This window comes from Chiloscyllium plagiosum, chromosome 6 (genome assembly GCF_004010195.1).
Source record: "Chiloscyllium plagiosum isolate BGI_BamShark_2017 chromosome 6, ASM401019v2, whole genome shotgun sequence".
In the NCBI taxonomy this organism is placed as follows: Eukaryota; Metazoa; Chordata; class Chondrichthyes; order Orectolobiformes; family Hemiscylliidae; genus Chiloscyllium; species Chiloscyllium plagiosum.
The window spans coordinates 32,309,689-32,331,265 of record NC_057715.1 but is presented as its reverse complement, the minus strand read 5'-3'; the positions used below and the strand labels follow the sequence as shown (position 1 = coordinate 32,331,265).

General features: G+C 40.1%; 1 long non-coding RNA gene across 1 annotated transcript in view; it reads right to left on the bottom strand.

The window, feature by feature from the left end:
* Positions 1-1,337: 1,337 nt before the first annotated feature.
* LOC122551123 overlaps positions 1,338-21,577 on the bottom strand; it is a 72,991-nt gene continuing 52,751 nt past the window's right edge. Inside the window, exon 3 of the long non-coding RNA XR_006312016.1 lies at positions 1,338-1,982. This is a non-coding gene — a long non-coding RNA (uncharacterized LOC122551123). The remainder of the gene's footprint in view (positions 1,983-21,577) is intronic.

Genomic DNA, 21,577 nt, shown 5'->3' with positions numbered 1-21,577 from the left:
GGCTGCCTGTCCCTTGAGAAGGTGGCGGTGAGCTGCCTTTTTGAACGAAGTCAATCCCTTCATCTCAGGAATAAGTTCATTTGAACTATCTCCGATTCTAATATATATTTTCTTAAATATGGGGACCCAAATTCTCACAGTACTCCAGATGCACACTCACCAATGTCTTGTATAGTTGTAACAAGACTTATTTTTAAACTCCAACCCCCAAACAATAAAGGCCAAAGTTCCATTTGCCTTCTTAATTACCACAGTGCCTGCACGTTAATGTGCTGTGCTTCATTCACAAGAACACCCAGATACCTCTGTGTTGTACCTTTCTAGAATCTCTATTTAAATACTAATCTGTATTATTCACCATACTAAATTGCACAACCTCAGACTTTCTTATTTAAAACTCCATCCAACAAGTTTTTGCCCACTCACTTACCCTAACTATATTGCCTTGTGGAACCTTTATACCATCATCACAACATGCTTTCCTATTTATTTTTGCATTGTCAGCAAATTTGCATGCATTGATCTCTATCAGGTCCACCAAAAAATTAAAATAAATAATCAATAATTGAGGTTCAAGGATTGATCCTTGTGACACTTGTTACATCTTTCCACCTTGAAAAAAAAAGCCATTAATGCCGATTCTCTGCCTTCTATGTGGTAAATGATCCTCACTCCATGTTAATACATTAGTAGCAATACTAAGCTCCGATCTTGTCCAATAACATTTTATGTGGCATCTTACAATATACCTTCTAGAAATCCAAATGCCTTATATTTACCGGTCCCATTTTATCAACTCTACTTACTATATCCTCAAATAGCTCCAGCAAACCTCTCAACTATAATCTCCTTTTCACAAAACCATGTTAACTCGGTTTAATTGTAATAGTTTTTCTAAATGACCCTCTATTTCTTTCTTAACAATGGCCTCTAACATACTCCACAACAGGTGTGGAGTTAATTTGCTATGGTTATATTTTCCTGCTTTCTGTTTCTCTTCTTTCTTCATCAGGGTGTCCCATTAGCAGTTTTCCAATCTGTTGAAATCCTCCATGACTTCAGTGAGTTTTAGAATGTTTCAATGCCCCCATTATCTTTGCAGTCTGTCCTTGAATGTCTCGGATGTCTGCCATCATGTCTTAGGGATTTGATTGTCTTTGGTTCTATTAGTTTGTCAACTACCTTTGCCTCGCATGATAGAGACTATACAAGACCTTTCCTCACAGTTCCAACTTTATCTGTTATCTTTAGGATATTTATAGTATCGTCTACTGAGAAGACCAATGCAAAATACATATTTAAATTATCCACCATTTCCCTATTTTCTGTTATTGATTCTCCAGTTTCATCCCCCAGGGGTCACACCCTCATTTTTGCTGCTGTCTTTTTATATGCCCATGCAAACTATTGCTGTTTGGTTTTATATTTCTTATTAATTTACTTTCATTATTTTTAGTCCCTTTATATTAGCTTTTTTACTCATCCACTGTTAATTCCTAAAAAAAAAAAAATTTTCTGGCCTATCACTAATCCTCACTTCTTTCTATATTTAGTTTTGTATCGAACCGATCGGGTATAATTGTTGAGACATCTGCTGCATATTGTTACGAAATTGGTCATTCTCATTTATTGAGGCTGTAACCAGATCTAATAAAGGAATTGCAAATGGATGTCTGGTCCACAGAAAAAATGGTTTAAAGGTTAAAGCCGTGTTCTCGTTATATGCTGTGAGCTACAAGTGAGCTCATTACATCTGCTGGGTTTTATCTTCTGAGATCAAGTGTCTTCTGTCTATAAAGGTAATCTCTTGTTTCTGATGAATTTTTATTGGACTCAGAGATAAGCAGGCCAAAAGTTTCCCACTGTGGGCCAGGGTGCTGCTTTGTCAACATGATTTGGCCTTAAGACTGTTTTTCAAAAGACCCGGCAGGAGCAGAAATTTTCCCAATGATGGGATTCCTTCTTCAGAGCAAAAATTCATCCTGTGAAAGCAATAGGGATAAGGTTAGTTTTAGAATATTTGAATCACTCAGGCCTAGTTCTTTCTGCAACCACAGTGCCAGTTTTGACAGCCACATTTGTAAACAAAACTGTACTTGACAAAGATTCACATATGCTCATTTGCTTTAAAGTTGTCTTTCTAATGCTAAAGCAACCTTGAGATTACAAAACTTATTTATGTCCTCACATCAGAGGAAATGTGGACAGTTATGTCAGCAAACCATGAGGACTTGTTGTAAAACCATTTCAATGGGAACATAAATTAGCATCCAATTCAGGTGTGGAATGAATCAGGGAATCATTTAGCAGCATTTCAATGTATTCATGGGAAAATCACTATGTATAGCTGTCTGTCTTTCCAAAATTAAAAAAATCTCAGTACTCTAGGCCTGCCTATTGATGTCATGATTTGCATATGTGTGTGTGTGTGTGTGGTCATGCACAGCTACTTTTGGTTCTTATAAACAGGTTTTCTGGCACCACATCTTGAGAGACAGATGTCTGTTCACAGATCACAGGAAAAACAGATGGAAGTAAGATAGGTCTTCTCGTCCCACCCCATATAGAAAATTTCCTGATAGCACTTTGAGCTGTAATAAACAAAAAGAATCAAGACAAATGAGGCATTGCTCCTTTCCATTGCTGTGAAAATGTTGAAAGGCTCATCACAGATATCATTGCAATTTTCAGATTTCCTTGATTCGCCCTTGGGGGCAATTGTGTTGTTTGGATATTTTCACATCCAGCAGATTGTGGGTTAAGAACATATATCTTGTGGAATTTGACCTGGCAATTTTAAATGATGCCTGCATACCTTCAGTTATGCATGAGCTCCATGACTTTCAGATCCAATATCAAAACTGAACTAACCAATGAAAACCCACCTGCAATAAAGCTTCATGACACTCATTAAGTACATAAATCGTTATTTAATCTGTAAGATTGCCAACGCATTTGTTCATCCAACTGTGGAGTACACAGTTATTGAGCAGAATGAACAGCGGCATTCCCAAAATGCACTGGCTTACATTGAAATAATGCTCCAGTTTTCAGTCTGGAAGTCATTTTGTCATCAGAATGAAGAGCAAGATCATTAAAGGTGAAGTCATTGACAGGGAAAGACTTGGTCTACTACATAGTATAACTATCTAAAGCAGTTCAGTTCCCAGCTTCTAATTAGACAGGTAGGCTGTAAGATTTATTCATCCACAGCAGTTGTCTTCAAGTACAGCAATGAATAAGACAGCAATTCATTTCCAGCATATATTTTCTCAATTTCAACAGCTTTCTCCGAAACTCATCTATAAGATCATAAGACCATACGAAATAGAAACAGGAGTAGGCCATTCAGCCCTTCAAGCCTGCTTCACCATTCAACAAGATAATAGCTGATCTGACATTCTCCACTTCTACTTGCCTGCTCTTGCCCTTAACCTTTGATTCCTCTACTGATCAAGAATCTATTTGTCTATTTCAATCATAATTATGCACAAGGACTCTATCCTTACAGCTCTCTGTGGTAATGACTTCCGAATCCACTAAGAGAAAAAAATTCCTCTTCACCTTAGTCTTAACTTGGCTCCCTTAATCCTGACATTATGTCCTCAGGTCTTAGACTCTGCCATGAGAGTCAAGCCTCTCAAGAATTCTATAGATCTCAATGAGATCACCTCACATTCTTCTAAACTCTAATAAAAGTCCCAACCTGTTTAACCTTTGCTTATGAGGCAATCTCTCCATCCCAGGAAATCATCCTATTTGCACTTCTTTCTATCTTTCATTCATGCGGTCTGCATATTATTGCTAATTAAAGGTAATTATGGTCAACAATTACTTGAAGGCGCTTTGTTGTGCTTTGGTTATTTTGACATATTTTCTACAATTTAAAGTTGTATCCCTATAGTGTGTACAGAACTTCACAAAACTAGGGTTCCTATATTATTCTTCCCTCATAGAGCACTGCAAGTTTTATAAACTGAAACAAAATCAAAATAAAACTGAAAAAAGACATTTTAAATTACAATTATGAAGGACATTTTTTACAGAGAAAGCTTTAAACACGTGCCAAGTTTTGAAAGGATTTTCATAATCATATTGATGAACTTAGAACTACAGTATAGTAAAACACACTTGGCAGATTGAAATGTTTTTTTAAGTGCAGTTACATTAATTTTCTATGAAATTAGTTGAATGCCCTCATGTACTGGTGAATGATTTTTTTTGCAGGCAGGAAAATCAATCCTCTTATTAATTCATACTCTTCATGTGTTCCAAGGTTCAAGATGCATGAAACAACAAAGAAATGTGGAGGTTCTTCTGTAAACCCGTGCTCTGCACGCTTTGAATTTTTCTGTTCATAAACATAAGACACTGCATGATGCAAATGACTGGTAATTTGCAGAATTTGCATTTTGAATGTGCCAAATAGGCAAATGTTCTTAATCTATGGCCCTTGTGAATGCCCACTGCTCCAGCTCAGCAAGACCTGGCCCCTCCAACACTCACAAGGCTCCCATCAGGTGTCCAAACAAACACTTGGATTGGTACATCCAAAACAACAGTCCTGAAGCTCTCCAAAAATTAAGACAAAGCAGTTTGCTGAGGGCTAATCTGACCACTCAAATATTGACATTGAAAAGGGCTTGTCATTTATGTTTCTTTCTTTACTTTCTTGTGATTTTCCATTTATCTCTCTAATTAACTTCTCCCACATTTAGCTATTTAATTCCTGTGGGAAGCAGCTCCTTCAAATCATAATGAAGTTGTCTGGGTTTGAAAGCTTTATATAATACCTTCCCCAAGTGTCGGAATCATTGATTTATATTTTGATACCTTATCAAATTAGCAGCTGAGGTAAAACCTTTTTAAAAATAATTTTACACATTCTTTTTCTCACCCATTCCTCCCCGAGCCTTTGTATTTAAAATCCCTACAGTGTGGAAACAGGCTGTTAGGCCAAACAAGTCCACAGCGACCCTCCGAAGAGTATCCCACACAAACCCATTTTCTTTACATTACCCCTAACTAACACTCCTAACCTACACATCCTTGGACACTATGAGTAATTTAATATGGTCATTTCACCTAACCTACACATCTTTGGACTATGGGAGGAAACCGGCGCACCTGGAGAAAACCCACAATGTGCAAACTCCACACAGACAGTCGCCCGAGACTGAAATCAAACCCAGATCCCTGGCCTGTGAGGCAGCAGTGCTAACCACTGAGCCATCATGCCACCCTGATTCACATTGATTATTAAGAAGTGATGAAGGAAAATTTATGAAAAATTATAAAAATATTTGAGGCAACGTTAGAGAACTTTCTTTTTCTTTGCTGGCTTCATTAGATCAGAGGTTGAATCAATCTGACAGCCGGATTACTCACCCTGAATGGGTAAACCTTGCTGAAGAACTGATTGCATTGAGCCACCATGCCGTTATTTGGGAAGCATGATTTTTTTCAGTCCTGCCATCGATGACTGGTTCAGTATATGGAAAGAATGTGTTACACTTTCCAGGCAACTGACACTGGGAGGATGAAAAACAATGAATAATTCTCCAGACAGACAATGGACTTGCAACTTTTTCAGTTATTAGGAACCTTACGTTCTTGGAGACATCAGATACTAAAACCTTTCAAGAGTTGATTGATGTAGTTAAGGATTATTCTGATCCAAAGCCTCGTCTAATTCTGAGACACTACCAATTTTATTCAGTAATTTGAGGACCAGGGGAATCTGTATCAGCTATTTGACAAGATTAAGATGATTGGCAGAAGCATGTGGCTCCAGTTTAACCCTTAATGAGGTGCTTAGAGATTATTTAATATGTAGGATTAATGATGTAACCATGAAAAAGTGCCTACTAGCTGAAGCCCAACTGGGTTTCAGGCAAGCATTACAACTTGCTTAGTCATTGGAAAATGTGGCAGGTGGAGCATATGAGTTACAATGTATTTTAATGGAAATGGACATCCTCGCCAGGCTGACTGAGCTTGGGGAACACCACTCGAGTGTAGACAATTGTACAACCTCACTTACAACATATCCTGATTGGCGGACTCTAGGTCATCCCACAGCAAAATTCCAAAACAAATCTAAGCTTCAGCCAAACGGTTAAAGTTTTCTTCAGGATCCAGGGCAGCAAGGTATAGTAGTTACCGCTGGTATGAGGAATTGTGACAGCAAAAGAGTCCCATGAGACCTAAATTGAGTAAAAAAACTTATAGGCCAGTATCCAGGAGAGTTCATATCCTGGAAAGTCCATCTAAATCTGATTTGGAACAGTCAAATCACTCAGCAACATCCAAATCAGAGCCAATCTAAATAAACACCTGGTTAAATGGCCATCCAATTCTACTCATGGTGGCCATTTCAGTGATCACAGACCAGACTTTAAAAATTTTGCTCTGGATTTCAACCATTAAGTTTTTACAGTACCTTGTCTGGACTTAGGACAAGGTACTGTAACATTTACAGATTAAGGGAACGATTTTAGTTCTGGTTTATTCTGAGAAACAGCTGGCTCGGTTACAATTAAGGCTAGCAAACAGCTCAGGCCCAAACATGATGTGGCATAATTAGTTAAGAAAGGTTTACCTAGATTGGCTCAAAGTTTTACAATTAGAAAATGGCTGCCTGAGTGAAGATCTAATTAAATACCTGGAAGTCTTTTTTAGGAAGGTTTATGTAGTAACAAAGGAGCCAAGGCCACATTGCATGTTGATCAGGATTCTGCAATATGCATCCAGTGCCATCAGCCTTATGGGCAAAAATAGATGCAGAAATTAGAAGGCTGGAAAACAAAGGAATTGTCAAACCAGTCCACTTTGAGGAATGGGCAAGACCAGTTGTCCCAATTAGAGTCATAGAGTCATAGAGATGTACAGCAAGGAAATAGACCCTTCGGTCCTACTCATCCATGCCAACCAGATATTCCAACCCAATCTAGTACCACCTGCCAGCACCTGGCCCATATCCCTCCAAACCCTTCCTATTCATATACCTATCCAGATGCCTTTTAAATGTTGCAATTGTACTAGCCTCCAAAGCCTCCTCTGGCAGCCTATTCCACACACCTGCACCACCATCTGTGTGAAAAAGTTGCCCCTTAGGTCCCTTTTATATCTTTCGTCTCTCATCCTAAAGCTATGCCCTCTGGTTCTGGATTCCCTCACTCCAGGAAAAAGACCTTGTCTATTTATCCTATCCATGCCCCTCATGATTTTATATACCTTTATAAGGTCACCCCTCAACCTCTGACACTCCAGGGAAAACAGCGCTAGTCTCTTCAACCTTTCCTTATAACTCAAAGTTTGACTGGTTGTTTGGCTTTGTGGGAATTCTAAGCCTATCATAAACCACTTTTCACAGCTGGATAAATACCCAATCACTCACATAGAGGATTTATATGCAAAACTGGCTGGGGGTGCTGTCCTTCATGAAACTGGACACAAGCAATGTGCATTTGCAATTGTGGTTAGATGAAGATTAATTAATACTCACAAAGCTTTGTACCAATATTCAAGACTGCCATTTGGGGTATCGTCAGCCTGTGCAATTTTTCAGCAGATGATGGAGTACATGTTACAAGGTCTACCCCATGTGGCCATTTATTTGATAACAGTGAAGACCAATAAGGAGCACTTAAACAACTTAGACATCATCCTTAGATGTTTCTCTCAGGTGAACATGTGTCTAAGAAAGGAACCATATGTGTTCCAGGCAACCCAAGTAACCTACCCTGGCTACAGACCCATTGGAAGATAAAGTGAATATGATCAAATGTGCCCTGACTTCCAAGTCTGTGCCAAAGCTTACATCTTTCCTTGGGCTGGTGAATTATTATGGAAAGTTCATATGTAACTGGCCTCTAGCCTGGCACTTTTGCATCAACTCTTAAGAAAGGGTCAGCCTTGGAAATGATCATACAGCCAACCATAACTTTCAGTGAAGTGAACAAATAGCTATTATCTTCTAAAGTGTTGACAGACTATGATTCTTATCAAGACTTTATATTGATATGTAATGCCTCCCCAGACAGCATTGGCTTTGTATTAGCTCATTGTTGACCCAATGGAGAGTAATGCCCAAAAGTATGTGCTTTCAGGGCTTTAACTAATGTAGAGAGTAAATTTGGCCAAATAAAGAAGGAGGTTTAGCGGTCATGTTTGCAATCGGGAGGTTCCACCAATATCTTCATAGACATAAGCTTGTAATAATAACAGATCTCAAACCCCTGCTAGGTGGGCTTAAAGAGGACAAGGCAGAGCTGGCCACAGCTTCAGGCTGAATTCAGCTGTGGGCTCTAATACTAAGTGCATATAATTACAAGTCGGAACACTAGGGGTTCTAGTAGCAACTATGAATGCATTGAGCTGCCTCCCACTGGCAGATACACCATCAGTTGTACTGCCACTGGAAGAATCCAAAGTTGTTTTAAATTTTCTGTCACTCATGTGTGACATGATCAGATTTTGAATGCAGAAATATATGGTCCTGGCAAAACTGAAACAGCTGGTGGTGATGCGAGAAGCCAACAGATCATCACAGCAAGAATTGAAATCTCTTTGGACCTGTAGAGACCAGATCACAGTATAGGACAGTATACTACTTAGGAAACAAGAGTGATTGCCCCAAGCAAAGGTCATCACCAAATGCTGGTTGACGTCTACCTGGATCATCCAGGGGTTTCAATATGAAGATGCTGGAAAGATGTTATGTCTGGTGGCCAGGATTGGATTCAAACATAGCCACATCGATGGTGCAGTGCCCAAAGTGTCAACAAGGACAAATATAAGCACCAACATCTCCCCCACATCCGTGGATTGACTGGGTAACCCCTGGACTCCCTTACATATCGACAATGCAGGTCTTTTCATGGGGACAATATTCTTATCACTGTGGATGCCCACTGAAAGTGGCTGGGCATACATAGAGTTTATTTGTCAAACATAGGGACAACAATAGAAAAACTAGGCACATTGTTTGCAATACACGGACTCCTGGAAGTATTGGTCACAAATAACAGGCCATCAGTTGTCAACAGGGAATTTGATATTCCACATATAAAGACAGCTCCATACCATTCATTATCCAATTGTCTCGCAGTGACAGCAGTCCAGACTGTGACTGCAGCTTACTAGATACCAACTGTCCCCTATCCTATATGATTATACAACCACCCCTCATGAAACTGCAAGGATAACTCTGGCAGAGTTGCTGATGTGGAGGAGACTCTACACCAGACCTGGGGTGAGAGTATGCAAAGCATCAGGAATGCCAATGCAGGATAGCAGACACTGCTAAATGAAAGAGAAAATTTACTTCAGGGGATGACGTTTGGTGTAGGAAGCATAGGAATGGCCTTGTGTGAGAGGCATGGTCAACGCGAAGTCCGGTCCAGAAATGGATAAAGTTCTGGTCGGTGCGATGATCTTGATCAAGCACGTGAATTATATGTAAGCTGCAAACTCACGAACAGTGCCGGAAAAAAACATACCCAGCTCTTTGACAGTCTTTCTGTGGAGTTTCTCCCTCTCCATCAAGCATTGAAGATACCTCCTAATCTGAGATGAGCGTAAAGGATGTTGCCACCTCAATGCCTTTGCCAGCTGAAGGAAAGAATTAATTTCTTCTGAGATGCTCCAAGCACAAGAGGTAAGCTGCTGTGTCTTACACACTGGCGTAATCAGGGGCAGACTCAGAGGAACCTGACCCGGTGCTAAGATGATCCAGGAAGAGCTACAAAATAAAAGAACCACCATTTGTCCTCAGACACAGACGATGACAGATGTAGTGATTGTAATGAGGTCAGCCAGGTGGATAAAATATAATATGAATTTCCTGATTGTGGCTATTAATCTGGACCGGTCAGGAAACCCTGGCTGACAGATAAGAACAGGAATGTTGCTTATTTTCCCCAGCACCCATGTTGTGTTAATAAAAAAAGAAGAAAAAAAACAAGAAGAAAAAAAGAAAAAGGGAAAAAAAACACAAAAAAAAAGAAAAAAAGGAACAGGAATGTCGGCCTTTGCTGAAAAGGGTACGACTTGTCACCGGCCACTCTGATGTTTCCTTTCTTCCTGGTGGTGGAATATAAATAAAGATTCATGCACTTGTTCTTCACTATGTCCGACACCTGCACATGCACGACTTGGGTGCTGGGGAAAAATAAACACTATGTTGTTAGGTGGTAGTGTGGGGAAAAAATAAATAAAAAAAATAAACAGGAGTTAAAAAATAAATAAATAAGCAGGAGTGTCAGAGGTTCTACAAAAAAAGAAAAGGAGTGTCACTCTCTGATGAGAGGGGCACTGCCTGTCACTGGCCACTCGGGTGTTTCTTTTCTTTCCATTGGTGAAAATGAATAAAGTGTTATGCAATCATTGTTCATTCTCTATATCTTAAGGAAACAAAGAAAAAAAAGGAGTGTCAGACATCCTGTTCACTCTGAGAGCTGACTCTGAGGGAGCTGGATCAGTGTTTGTATGTGTAAGTAAGGGGTGACCTGGTGATGGAATACCAGCCTCCATGGAGTTATTTCAGTCACATAAAGGTATTTGTTCACTCAGTCATTGGGATTGGCCCACTTGAATAGAGAACAGAAGTACATTTCAATTCTCCTCAAGTTTCATTGACTTTTGGAAGGAGCGACTTCCAAATTTCCTCTTAGCCTGAACGAATATCCCTTCTTACTGTTCATGGATTAAGTTATACATTCAGAAAACAAAAAGAAGAGGAGTGTCAGACATCCTGCTGACTGTGAGAGCTGAGACTGAGGGAGCTGGATCAGTGTCAAGGACTCACAATGTGTAAATAAAGGGTGACTTGGTGATGAGATTCTGGCCTCCTCTGTGAAGTGATTTCAATAATATTAGACAATTAAGAATAAAATAAAGGCATTTATTGTAAAATAAATGAAGAGAACAGAATAAATGAAGCTGTTTATGCTTGACACATGTTTAAAGGTTTTGAAAGACATAATAAGATTCAATCCCATTTATCTGAGCAGCATTCCTATCCAATGCAACCCAGAGAGAATTCCTTTCTCTACCACATCTATTAAGCTTAATTTAACTGTTGTTCTCCAGGAAGTCACTGTCTCACACAGTTTTAAAAATAATCACCATGGTTACACAAATACCCATAAGTTAATTATTAAACTCAGAGATAAAATCCCATATACCTTTAGTCAAAATCAAAAATCAAAAAGAAATTATATTAAAATACACATAAATCACACACCTTATCAAATAGAATAATCAGAATATTGTTGAATTAAGGTCAGACAGTTTTGTCTTTGCTAATGTGATGTTTTTGAACCATATCTGTGACAAGACACTGCAGTCTTACATTGTTTAAGATTTTTTTCATTGAAGTTGTTAGATGCAAAATATTTTTCAATGCGAAACTTGTCTTTTCTGGTTGAATATTCTGTTGTGATTTACATATTCAGTAGATTGTTCTTCATTTAAGGAAACTTAACATTTAGTGTGTAATGCATCAAAGACTGTGTATTCTCTGCTCTTTGGAACACTGATTCTAGATTTAGATCATTTTTTGAGAGACGAGGTTCACTGACAGAATTATCTCCAGATCATCCTTTCAAAACTAAGCTCTTGTGAAAAGCTTCCATAATTTTTCAATCAGGTATTTTCCTAAATGATTTGTATGTATAATCTATAAACTCTCTTGGAAGTTGTTATCTGCTTAATCACTTCCTTAACCCTCTATCCCTGCCAAAACTTTATGCATGGAAATTTATGTTGAAGATTTAATTGGCAGATCTTTAGTCAATACCTGGACAGGAAAATGAGTCAAAAATCAAGTGTCAATGTCCTTATGAGAGCCCTAAGTGAGTAAGACACAAAGTGTGAACAGTTCGACTTTGTTCATGAAAACTGCTTGGGCTTTCAGTGACAATGGCATAGAAAGTCCAATTTTCTATTGAAACAGGATGCCTCTGGATTCAGGTTGACATTGTACAGTTGTGTACACCAGATCTTGCAAGTTATCCAGCTCTTATCATATTTTGTCACTTTTTTTTATTTTTGTTGATTTTACTTTGATGAGCTTCCTCATGATAATTTCTCATATCTCTGCTTTTTGAAATAAGAGCAATACTATTCCACTCTGACACACTTCAGTCAGGAAGTGACCCAGTTTAACTGCTAACATTGTCATGGTCTCTAGCAAGTAGAAAATTAATCTGCTAGATTCCCATCAGAAACACATTTTGAGCTAAAACCCACTATATATTATTGAACACAATGTTGGAAGCATATATCTATATTATTAGCACATACTTCCCATCACAGTTATAACATAGGTTAGGAACTCTGAGTGGAACTTGGCTGCAGTTGTGAAACTGGACATGATATAATAGTAATGAACAAAGGATAAAAGGACATGTACAGCTTTCTTATATTTCAAAACTAAAATGGCATTTTGCTAAAACTTTCTTATTCAAACTACTAGAACATACTTATTGTTGGAGGATGTAACTCTAACTAGTTTAAAATGTTTAACTAAAACTAATAGAGTTGACAGAGTAGTTACCTGCAAAAGTAAGAAAGCAAAGACAATCAACATGTTGGTACTGTATATAGAAAAGCAAAAATGATCAGGTACAGGTCGTTCTGCTCTAACATGCATTTTGTTAATGTGAATTCATTGTTAACATGACTGATGAACTGAGGACACTGTTTCTAAAGTGCAAACATTTAAAACATGTGTTGGCTGTAACACAAATACATCGCCAACACTTTAAACGCTGTTTCTAAAGCACGATTTTTCAATAACACGGAGTTGCACAAGAATGCAACGATCACATTATAAAGAACTATCTGTACATCAAATTATTAATCAAAAGCGTTAGCAAGAATTTAATTTCAGTTAAAGAAACTTGAACATGCAAAAGAATTATAGCAGCATCAAATGGAAAAGGCAATGGAAATTAAAATATGTGAACTTGAGGAAATCTCTTCAGAGAGAGATAAATGGACAAGAAAGAGTGATTTCAGACACAACAATGAGAGAGAGAGATAGGGACTATTGTCTTCAGAACCTGAAGTTACAATTGAGTTTCATTGAGGAAGCGTGACTATAAAATTGTAAAATTGGTCATTAAGATGATGAGTGAAGTAATTAATTCCAAAATTAGGATCTTGAATCTAAATAGAATTATGAGGATAGGAAACATGAATTGACAGTAATGAATTAGGAAAACTTACTAGAAGGGTTGGTAGTGGATAGGTAATGGTAAATATATAAGGAGTGCATTCATGAATTACACCAAACATTCATTATTATCTGGTGCAAAAATGAAACAGGGACATTGGCTTGACCATGGCTTACAAAACAAATAATAGGTAATGTTAAATCAAAGGAGAAGACATATAAAAGTGACAAGTCTGAGGACTAGGAGCATTTTAGAATTCAGCAAAACAGGACAAAATGTTTGATCAATAGGACAAAATGCAGTATAAGAGAAACTTGCAAGGAAACACAAAAACTGACAGTGAAAGTTTCAATAAATGTGTGAAAAGAAAAGAAAATCGATTAAGACCAGGTTCAAGTGCCTAGTGAGAAGATGCAAGTAAAGAAAATCAGAATTAGTTTAAAAAAAAATTGTAAGAAAAAGTAAAGGGGCTAGAGGCTGACAAATCCCCAGGGCCTAATAATATGCAGTCCAGAGTACAGATGCATTAGTGGTCACCTTCCAATATTCTGTAGACTACTCCCTACAGATTGGAGGTGGCAGTTATGACTATTTAAAAAAGGAGAGAAAGAAAAAGCAAAGAATTACAGAACAGTTAGCCTAATGTCAGTAATGGGAAAACCATAGATTCTATTATATGTCAACAGAAGATATATTAACAGAACACTTGGAAAGAGTTAATTGGATTAGACAAAGTCAGCATAGGTTTATGAAAGGGAAATCATTGTTCAATAAATTTTTGGAGTTTATTTTTTGTAGATTTGACGAGCAGAATTAAGAACTGTTTGACAGACCAGAAACAGTGAGTTGCACCAAGAGAGATTGCTTTCTGGGGTGGGGGGGGGGTGGGGGGGGGGGGGGGGAGCAGATAGTATCTGGTGGTTAATTACAGGGATCAGTGCTTGGGCCCCAGCTATTCATGATAAATAAAAATATAATAGATCCAAGTTTTCTGATGACATAAAACTCGGGGAGATTGTGAGTTGTGAAGGAGGAGCACCAGAGAAACAGAAGGACATTGCTGGGCATGTCCTAGGCCCTTGAAGGCACCATGTAGGTACAGTGGTTAGAAAGGCACATGGGATATCTGCCTTTATTACTCAAGGCATTGGGCGCAAGAGCAAAGAGATTATGATGGAGCTATGTACAATGTTAGTTGGGCCACAGTTGGAGTAACTGTACAATTCTGGTTGTCACATTATGGAATGTTTTTGCACCATGATGTGGAGGTGTCGGTGTCTGACTGGGATGGACAAAGTCAGAAGTCACACAACACCAAGTTATAGTTCAACAGATTTATTTGAAATCACAAGCTTTCAGATCACTGCTCCTTCACCCGATGAGGTGTTTAGAGTAATGAGGGGTATAAATAAGGAAGACAGGAAAAGAATTTATCACTTAGTAGAGGAGCCAATGAATCCAGTTTGGCTAGGGGTCCCCAAATGCTGCCTTGATTTCAAAATTCTGATAAGATGACAATCAAGTAGCATTTCTGAGCCTGGTACGAGTCTGCTCCATACACTTTTCTTTTCTTTTCACGTCTTTTCTTTTTTTCTCTGTCTCTGTCTTCTTGTTTTTCTTTGCTTTTCTCTTTTATTTTACTTGCTTCTTGTTGAAGACCTCTTTGGCATCAGTGGCAGCAAGTGAGCCCAGCACAGACACGAGTGGGTCCAGTGTACACTTGTGGCGATGGCCTAACAGACAAGTTTGGGTTCCCAGAGGCTGCTGCAATGATGACGCAGTCCTAATATCAACTCTTAGCTGCTGTGGTGGATGGTAGGGTGCACATTTATGGAGGCAGCAGCACTGGCACGTTTGGGCCCAGTATAAAACCCAATGGCATTGGCAGTGGCTGCATCGGTGTGGTGAGCCTGAAACAGATCCATGATGTCAGCAAAATTAAGTTTGGGCCAGTGTGGTACCCAGTAATATCGGTGGCACCTGCATTGGTGAGGGTGTCTGTGGAAGCACAATGGCGACTTTCTTTTCAGTGTCGGTGGTGCGGTGAAGAGGAGTTGTGCCTGGCCACCAGGTGGAGCATTTAACAAAAGGACTGAAAGTTGAACACTTTTTCTTCATTTCCCTTTTTTTCTGCCCTTATATTCTATGTCTTAGTTTATTTTTCCATGTATTAAGATGGTGTTGGAGAGTGGCAACACAACATTTTTAACTGTATTTTGTAACAAAATACTCACCACAATAAGCGAATCAAATCAAAGCCAAACACTTTCACCTCACCTTACATCTGAAATTCAGCCTTTTTGGCCATGTTTGATCCAAAAGGGTCAAGCGCTGAGTGGTCCTAGTGGAACCCAAACTGAGCATCAGTGAACAGGTTATTGCAGATTTGAGCTTGATAGCACTGTTTGTGACCTGACTTATTGCTCAGCTGTTGGCTGATAATAGACTGGAAGGGCAGTAATTGAATAACTTTGAAATGCACTGTAATTTTGCCTCGTCCCTGGGCGATCGTCCATTTTGCACAGTTGATGCCAGTGTTGTAGGTGTCTTGAGACAGTGTGGCTAGTCACATGGATGGAGTCATTTTTGTTAGGTGCATTCAGGAGGGTTTCCTTACTCAGTATGGAGACAGACAAACGAGGGGAGAGGCCATTTTGGATTTGGCGCTCAGCAATGAGCCAGGACAGGTGTCAGATTTCATGGTGGAAGAACACTTTGGTGACAGTGACCACAACTGCCTGACATTTACCATAGCCTTGGAGAGGGAAAGGAGCAGTCATCAAGGGAAGATATTTAATTGAGGAAAAGGAAATTATGATGCTATCAGACAGGATTTGCGAAGTACAGACTGGGAGCAATTGTTCCACAGAAAGGGCATAGCAGACATGTGGAGACTGTTCAAGGAGCAGTTGTTGCGAGTGATGCACAAATTTGTTCCTCTGAGACAGATAAGAACAAGTAAGATTAAGGAGCCTTGGAAGACGAGAACAGAGGAGCTTCTCATCAAAAGGAAGAAAGCAGCTTATGTAAGGTGGAGGAGGCAAGGATTTAGCACAACTTTAGAGGATTACAGGCTTGCTAGAAAGGAGCTCAGAAATGGACTGAGGAGAGCCAGGAGGGGGAATGAGATAGGTTTGGCAGGAAGGATTAGAGAGAGCCCAAAGGCATTTTACTCATACATGAAGAATAAGAGAATGATCAGGGAGAAGGTAGGGCTGATCAGGGATAATGTAGGGAACTTGTGTGTGGAGTCTGAGCAGATAGGGGAAGCTCTAAATGAGTTTTTGCCTCAGTTTTCACTAAGGAAAGGGATCTTGTTGGGAATGAGAACTTTGAGGAGCTGGGATATGGGCTTGAACAGATCAAGATTGATGAAGTTGATGTGTTGGAAATTTTGGCGAACATTAAAATTGGTAAGTCCCCAGGGCCAGGCCAGATTTATCCTAGGTTGCTCTGGGAAGTGAGAAAGGAGGTTGCTAAGCCGCTGGTGAAGCTCTTTTCTCCCCCACTCTCCACAGGAGTCATACCGGAAGATTTGAAGGAGATGAATATTGTTCCTCTTTTCAAGAAGGGTGATAGGGAAATCCCTGGCAGTCAGTCTTACATTTGTGGTCAGCAAAATTTTGGAAATAATTCTGAGGGATAGGATTTATGACTATTTGGTGAAGCATAACATGATTAAAGGCAGTCAGCAAGGCTTTGTGAAGGGCAGGTCATGCCTAACAAATCTTATTGAGTTCTTCGAGGAGGTGACAAGACGGGTTGATGACAGTCGAGCAGTAGATGTGGTGTATATGGACTTCAGCAAGGCATTTGATAAGGTTCCCCATGATAGACTCATTCATAATGTCAGGAGGTATGAGATACAGGGAGATTTGGCTGTCTGGATTCAGAATTGGTTTGCTGACAGAAAGTAGAGAGTGGTTGTAGATGGAAAGTATTCTGTCTGGAGGTCAGTGTTGAGTGGTGTCCCGCAAGGCTCTGTTCTTCAGCCTCTGCTCTTGGTAGTTTTTATAAATGACTTGGATGAGGAGATTATGGGGTGGGTTAGTAAATTTGCAGACAACATAAAGATTGGAGGTGCCGGTGGTAGTATTGAGCTATTGCAGGCTGCAGTGGGCTGAGAAATGGCAGATGGAGTTCAACCTGGATAACTGCAAAGTGATGCATTTTGGAAGGTCGAACTTGAATGCTAACTATAGGATTAAAGACAGGATTCTTAGCAGTGTGGAGGAACAGAGAGATCTTGGTGTTCGAGTACATAGATCCCTAAAAGTTGCCACCCAAATGGAAAGAGTTGTTAAGAAAGCATATGGTGTTTTGGCTTTCATTAACAGGGGGATCGAGTTTAAGAGTTGCGAGGTTTTGCTACAGCTCTACAAGTCCCTGGTGAGACCACACTTGGAATATTGTGTCCAGTTCTGGTTGCCTAACTATAGGAAAGATACAGAGGCTTTGGAGAAGGTGCTAAGAAGGTTTACCAGGATGCTGCCTGGACAGGACGGCTTACCTTATGAAGAAAGGTTGACTAAACTTGGACTTTTCTCTCTGGAGAGAAGGAGGAAGAGGAGTGACCTGATTGAGGTATACTCCTGAATGAGAGGCATGGATAGAGTCAGTAGCCAGAGACTTTTCCCCAGGGCAGGATTGACTGGGATGTGGGGTCATAGTTTTAAGATATTAGGAAGAAGGTACAGAGGAGATGTCAGAGGTAGGTTCTTTATGTAGAGAGTTGTGAATGCATGGAATGCGTTGCCAGCGGTGGTGGAAGCAGAGTCATTAGAAACATTTAAGCAACTGCTGGACATGCACATTGACAGTAGTGAATTGAGGGGTGCGTAGGTAAGATTATTTTATTTTTACATTAGAATTACTCCTCAGCACAACATCGTAAGCTGAAGGGCCTGTTCTGTGCTGTACTTTTCTATGTTCTATGTTTAACTTCTAATGTTATGGATTTGATATTCAATTATAGTCCTCTATTTGAATCTTTGACCTTCTAAGAGATAAATAAAATAAAATATACAAGATGCTCACATTTAATTGATTTAAGCAGTTTTCAGTTTAAATCATTTGATCCCTCCCTGATAGATTATTTAAATGATATATTTAACCTGTTTTAACCATTTATTTGAGAAAAATCAATGCAAGGTTAATTAAAATAAAATTTTATTAATTGGAAAAACAAATAAATCACAGCTCTGTTTCACACACATGTATTCTATATGATCAGTTTATTTACAAGCATATAAATTAGGATCAAGCCATAAGGCACCTTCGGTCTAATCCACCATTTAATAAGATCCTGGCTGATTTGATTATGGCCTCAAATCCACATTCCTGCAAGAAGATAACTTTTTGCCCTACTGAGCACATTACATTTGAAAACAGAATGCTTTATAGGAGATCTGCCTTGAATAAATATTCAAGAATTATATTTTTAGTCTACTGGTCAAAAAGAAGAAGCAGCTGATAAATATTTACTAGCTAACAGAACACAACTTTCTTTTTTTCAGTTACTGGTCTGGATTCTAACTTCCAGTTTAGGTGTACAGATAATTCCTGGCTCCATAACCCTGACCTGGTGAAAAGAGATCTGGTATGTCAAGTTTTCATGTTACAATTCCCTGACAGTCTGGTTGGGCAGCTGTAGACTGTGTGAAGAAGCCGCTGGTGTGGAGGCACACTTGATGGAAAGCCCAGACAGACATAAAATCCTTTTCCATCTTGCACCCCTCATATCCTCCCCTCCCCACTACAAACTCCACATTCACCATCCAGTCCAACTTATGCCAACTCATACCCACATTAATCCTCCCCCACAGCTTCCTTTTTAATCTCCATGCCATTCCATGCTAACTTCAGCTCTCCTACTCCCTTTGTGTCCCATGAATCAACATCTGGCACTCTTGACACCCAAATAATCACTTATATTCCGCCATGCTGCTGTTGGGAAACTTTGGTCTTCCATTATTGAGGAGGAGAAAGTGAGGACTGCAGATGCTGGAGATCAGAGCTGAAAAATGTGTTGCTGGAAAAGCGCAGCAGGTCAGGCAGCATCCAAGGAGCAGGAGAATCGATGTTTCAGGCAATCATGATCTGAAGTAGGGCTTATGCCCGAAACATCGATTCTCCTGCTCCTTGGATGCTGTCTGACCTGCTGCGCTTTTCCAGCAACATGTTTTTCAGCTCTTCCATTATTGACACCATATTTAAAGCCCGAGTTGTCACCGAATCAAATGCTTCCAGCCAGGACTACCCTCTTGCAGTACATGCAATGTGGGGAAAAGGAAATGGTCTGAGGAAACATGGTGCCATGAATGACACTTCATTGGAAACAGAATCTTACATTCATGAACATTTTGCCACTTTACATCATCACCTGTCTGATTATCTGCTATTTTACCTGCAGCTGTAAGAACAAGGTTATAAAAGCAAACCATCCTTTTGCGCCATATCATGTTAGAACCCTGTCTGAATGAGTACTAATCTTTCCTTAATGCACAACATGTCATACCATCCTGTCATTGTTCTATGTGGGAGCATGACACATTGAAAAATTCTTCAAACAGTTCTTAACATTAAGTTTTATTAAACAAGACGAAAAGCAAAGTAAGAGCATACAAAGGGTGGCACAGTGGCTCAGTGGTCAGCACTGCAGCCTCACAGCGCCAGGAACCCGGTTTCAATTCCCGCCTCGGGCAACTGTCTTTGCACATTCTCCCCGTGTCTGCGTGGGTTTTCTCCAGGTGCTCCTGTTTCCTCCCACAGTTCAAAGATGTGCAGGTCAGGTGGATTGGCCATACTAAATTGTCTATAGTGTTAGGTGTGGGGGAATGGGTCTGGGTGGGTTGCTCTTCGGAGGGCCGGTGTGGACTTGTTGGGCCGAAGGGCCTGTTTCCACACTGTGAGGAATCTAAATTAATCTAAAGAGCTGCATTTGTTTCTGGGACTCACCAGGAATTGCTTTCCTTTTGAGCAAAGTGCATTGTTAAGAATGCTCATGATTACAGAGGGTAACCCCTGTCTCCCAACAGCTATTCTTTGATGACATCCTGCCCGTTGAAATGAAATAGGAATCTGACAGTTCTCAAGGAAATATTCAGCGTGGCAGGTTACAGAGAACCTAGTGCAGACTTCTCAGATGTTATATGCACATTGACTGATTGGAACCACTTCCCATTGACAAAGTCAGCTCGGTTATAATATGACATTTTCAATGTGAGATGTGTACAGTCTGCAGGCCTACTGTGCAGGCTTCAGCACAGATCTTGCACAGGGGCACAGAGAAACAAGATAAATTAGTGTGACCTGGCAAAATTTGCATTAGTAAAGCCACATATATTTAAGATTTGACAACTGATTAATTCCTCACAAGTCCACAGTGGATCTTTGGAAATAGTCAGATGCACAATAATTGAGTGCAGCTGACACATTGACAGTTACTGGTATCAGTCGGTCACCCAACCCTTCAGTTTACAAGTCTTGTTCTAAAAGATAACACATTTCTGTTTCAGTGTCCCAGAATATCCTGTGCTGGGTCTGCACTTTCTAACCTGGAAGAAAATCCATTGATCACACTAGATTCTGGGCTCTCTGTGCCTTCCCTGCATTCTGAGGGAATCTTCACTCATGATGTCTTCATGTGGAGACTGTTTGACAGTCACTTGAAGTTACTGCAGGCTCTGCAATTGCCGACGGATTGTTCCTCCTCAAGTTATCCAGCATTTGTACAAGAGCCAAGCAATAATAGCACCTGCTGGGACTGGATGGTTCCAGTTAACTTGTGTGGGGCATATCAGAAACAATAGCACAATCAGTGTGTGCACTGCATAAGCTGCTGCCACATGTTGCAGGTGTAATACTGACTAGGCACGGCACTGCACAGCAACTATCTTCCCCACTGGGTGACCACTGCTGACAAGTACAGCCGGCTAGGTAAAACAATGACTGCAGATGCTGGAAACCAGATTTTGGATTAGTGGTGCTGGAAGAGCACAGCAGTTCAGGCAGCATCCGAGGAGCAGCAAAATCAACGTTTCGGGCAAAAGCCCTTCATCAGGAATAAAGGCAGAGAGCCTGAAGTGTGGAGAGATAAGCTAGGGGAGGGTGGGGGTGGGGAGAAAGTAGCATAGAGTACAATAGGTGAGTGGGAGAGGGGATGAAGGTGATGGGTCAGGGAGGAGGGTGGAGTGGATAGGTGGAAAAGAAGATAGTCAGGTAGGACAAGTCATGGGGACTGTGCTGAGCTGGGAGTTTGGAACTAGGGTGAGGTGGGGGAAGGGGAAATGAGGAAACTGTTGAAGTCCACATTGGAAGCTGTGGGTGGGAGATCTCCTAAGGTGATGAGGTTCTGTATGGTCTGGGAGATGATGGTTTGGTGATGGGGGTGG